Below are 4,208 nucleotides of genomic sequence, written 5' to 3'. Positions count from 1 at the left end.
TTCTGATCCACCTATACTATGAGCTATTGAGGAAATATTGAAATGCAATCTCCTTGCTTATCGTGTAAAGGGATTACCTTAATGGTCTGACTCAGACTTAAATCGACAAATTTGTTCAATGTTTAAACTTTTCTAAGTCACATCGGCATACAACCTTAAAGGTCCCATGGCGTTAAAATGTCAGTTTATGAGGTTATTTCAAATGTTTATGAGTTCCCCTAGCCTGGCTAGAAATGTTGATAGGTGTAAACCAAGTCTGGGTATTGTTCTCTGAAATTCTTCCCCTTATGTTGTCATAAGGGGAAAGGTTACCTCCCCTTTCTCTGCTTTGCCCGCACAGAGAGTTTGGCCCACCAATGCGATAATAAGCTACGGCCGTGCGAGCGCAACATTGTTTTTTCCTCAAGAGACATCATGGCTTGCAAATGATGGAAGCATTGCAGTTAGCCCTGCCTCTCTCCTCCTCATAGCATTTAAAGCTACAGACACAGAAATGGCACATCCTAAGGAAAGCTCCATAGTGGCTGTAATTCTGCACCAAGGCTGAGACTTCAGATACAGTATTAGGGGAGCACTAAGGCCTATATACAAGCATCCAAAAACAGCATGCCATGGAACCTTTTAAAAGCATCCAAAAACAGCATGCCATGGAACCTTTTAAAACTAATAACATAGTAGGAAAATACTGACCAATTTAGGGGAAAAAAATTGTTTTTTTAAAACATTCAAAAACTAATAATTGGGTGTAGTTGGGGAGACAGGCCATGCCCACTCTCCCAAATGTACTTTTTTATACCTCACTCATTATTACAGCCAAGGCCGGCCAAAGCCTTTAAAGGCCCAAGCAGAATTAGATTTAGGACCCCCCACTCTACCTTGAAGTTGCAAATACTATTGGCTATTGTCAATGCTTTATCGTTCGCACACGTGCTATAAATCAAATACACCCATTATGAATTTGATTAGTTGCTTACGTCATACCAATGTCAGCCTGGCCTGTTTTTATCCTTCTATGGTTTTTAATCTTAAACAAATTATTAGAGTGTAGCGGGCTATCCTCAGTGCCGCACGCCCATACACAAAACACATACATGCACGCACCCTATCATGCTTGGTTCACTCCAGTCCACTACGGACAGCGAGGTGTCAGTGGACGCATCCTGCAAGGCAGGGAAGGATAAAAGAAGGAACTGGGGAGCTTTTGTTTGAACTCCATGTCTTGACACCTGTGTTTGTTCCTTCACTTTTCAAGGTAATATAACTTTTTTTGTGGGTTTTAAACTGCTGCAAAAGAGTGTGGATGATCTAAAAACAAGCATACTAGTAATGGGGTATTATGTTGGTAAAAGATGTCTGTGTGTGTGTTTGCTGTTTGTATATTGTGATTTAACATGGTTTTGGTCCACGGATGGTGGTCGCCTGTGTTGACTAATTATGCATTTGGCAGTGAATATGAAATCATTGTTGTAGCCTGTCTTTTATTGTAGTCTGTTTTTATTGATTGTTAATAAAAGTGAACTCCATGCCTTGACACCTGTGTTTTGTTCCTTCACTTTTCAAGTTTAAGGAACCTGTTTGTGCCGGCCCAAGTTCCCCTAGGCTTAACTTGAGGCCGGTAACAAGAGCGGTCTGGTGTTCATTTTCACTTCAAAGTGACTTAGTACTGTAATGCCCGAGCTGGGCAAATAAGTTGAGTCAGACACTGTCAAACACCACCAATTTAATAACTCACTAGGCTGTTCTTCAGTTTTCATTCCCTCTGTAGGGCGCCAATCGATCCCGGTGTACCACTACCTTCCTGTTCCGTGGGGGACCTCCACGCGGTACGTTGCCTCCCCCACCCTTTCTAGCACTGCACAGGGACCCACTCAGGTACTGTCCAGCTTAGGGTACCACCCCTTCTTGTGTACGGGGTTGTGCAGCCAAATGCTTTCTCCCGCTTCAAATAGCCTCCCCCTCGCGCGTGAGTCATAATTGCACTTTAGGCATAGCCCTGCGTTCACAAGCTGCTCCCTTGCAAACGTGTGAGCCACTTCTAGCCGGTCCTGAAGGCGATGTACATAGTCAGGCCCAGGTAACACACTACCGTCGTCATCAGGGGGCCGGCCGAACATCAACTACACTGGGGTACGCATCTCTCTGCCCAACATTAATCGTTCCGGGGAGCAAGCGGTTGATGCTTGAACCGCTATAATATATGCCATCAGGATAAAGGGTAAATGGGTGTCCCAGTCTTTTTGGTGCTTTGAGGTGGTAATAGCCAGCTGCTGTGCCAAGGTTCGATGAAATCTCTCCACTAGCCCATTACTCTGTGGGTGAAGGTGATTAGTGCATGTTTTTTCAACCCCTAGCCGTCTACACAACTCAGCCGACTTAAAGTTTCTTCCCTGGTCGGTGTGGATGGACTGTGGCATCCCAAACCGACTGACTATTCCCCCTATTTAAGCCTCCACTATTCTGCCTCCTGATCTGGGATAGCATAGGCCTCTGGCAACTTTGTAAAGTAGTCCATAGCGGTCAGAATGAACCTGTTCCCCTTGTCTGTGGTAGGGAACGGCCCCACTATATCCACCCCGAGTCTCTCCATGGGCTTCCCTACTGGGAACTGTTGCAAGAGAGCGTGTGACCGGCCTGGGGGTCTTTTTTTATCAGCACACTCATCACACCTCCTACAAAAGTCCTCCACATCTCTCCTGTGCCTGGCACATTAGAATCCTTGCCAAACACGATTTAAAGTCTTGGAGACTCAAATGCCCGGCGCCTACCCCCCAATTTAGCTGCTGTAATACCTTCCCCTGCAGCCCTTTAGGCACCACTACTTGCCACGTCAATTCCCCGATTGCTGGCTTTTTCCACCTCCTCTTAAGGACCCCCTCTGCTACTCTGAGGTTAGTAAATTTTGCCCACAACCCTTTGGTGACTGGTGAGAAAGGGGCCACCTCCCCCCACGGTGGTCGGTTTCCTTTTCCCACCCACTGTAGAATGGGGCGCAGTTCAACGTTCTCCTGGCGACATCTCGACTCTTGACGTCCACAGTCTCAAGGCCCCGCCACCACCAGCTGGCTCACCGTGGCAGTAACTTCTCCGTGCACAGCTCCCATTCCCACTTGACCCGTTTAGCATTTCAAAGATTCTGCTGTAATACGCTATAACATGTTCCCCATCCGGCCCACACTGGGCCGGCACAGCACCCAACCCTTCAATGCTGGTGCAGTGTCCATGATAAATGGGAGGTTTAGGGTAGGTGTGGCCAGGACGGGGGCTTCTGCCAGGCCGTGTTTGAGTGCTTCAAAAGGCTGCTGGTGCTCCTCGGCCCACTGGAAGACCGTGTCCTTTTTGAGGATGTGGCTTAGTGGAGCAGCTATTCCCGCAAACCCCTTCACAAACCTGCGGTAGTAACCCGCCAGCCCCAGGAATCTTTTCACCTTTTTTTTTTTGCCCCAGGGACTGGCCACCCCCTCACAACCTCCACTTCGTCTGGCAGCGTCCTGACGCCCTTGCCCCCAGTTGGTGACCCAGGAACGCCACCTCCCTTCGCATGAAGTTACACTTTTCTGGGTGTAGTTTTAGTCTTGCCCCCGAGATTCTCACTAACACCCCCATTAGTGCACCCAGGGCCTCCCCAAAAGAAGTGCCATGCACCAATATGTCATCCAGGTACACCACACACTCACGTCTAAGAAACCCAGCTAGCACACTGTCCATGAGTCTCTCAAAAGGTAGCAGGCGCATTGCAGAGGCCAAAGCACCTTAAACTGCCAATGCCCCCTATCTGTGGAGAAGGCAGTTTTCTCCCGTGCCAACGGTGAGAGGGACACCTGCCAGTAACCACTGGCACTTCAACAACCCCCTCACATGGTCCAGCGTCTCGTCTACCATTGGTATGGGGTAGGAGTCTTTGATGGTGACAGCATTTAACCCCCTGTAGTCGACACAGAACCTAAGTTTACCCCCTTTCTTAGGCACCATGACAACTGGTGCAGACCATGGATGGTTTGATGAAATTGTCCCGCAATATGTCAACGATAGCTTTGTCTGCTGTTTCCCTGCGGGCCAGCGGGATACGACGGGGTTGCATTTTAATTGGTCGGGCATTCCCAGTGTCTATTTTGTGCCGAACCAAGTGTGTCTGCTCCTCCTCCGGCCATGCAAAGCTATCGCTAAACTCTAGTAGCAGCTGTTTCAACTGGCTCTGTTGGATCTTGTGT

The 4,208-nt window shown here is 48.3% G+C and overlaps 1 long non-coding RNA gene across 1 annotated transcript in view; it reads right to left on the bottom strand.

The window, feature by feature from the left end:
- LOC146260521 (uncharacterized) overlaps positions 1–4,208 on the bottom strand; it is a 49,273-nt gene that overhangs the window by 42,575 nt on the left and 2,490 nt on the right. The gene's annotated exons all lie outside the window — the stretch shown is intronic.

The sequence above is a fragment of the Hypomesus nipponensis genome, chromosome 13 (genome assembly GCF_054491055.1).
Source record: "Hypomesus nipponensis isolate SF chromosome 13, ASM5449105v1, whole genome shotgun sequence".
In the NCBI taxonomy this organism is placed as follows: domain Eukaryota; kingdom Metazoa; phylum Chordata; class Actinopteri; order Osmeriformes; family Osmeridae; genus Hypomesus; species Hypomesus nipponensis.
Note: the sequence above shows the minus strand (reverse complement) of the source record. Positions and strands in the feature narration are given on the sequence as shown.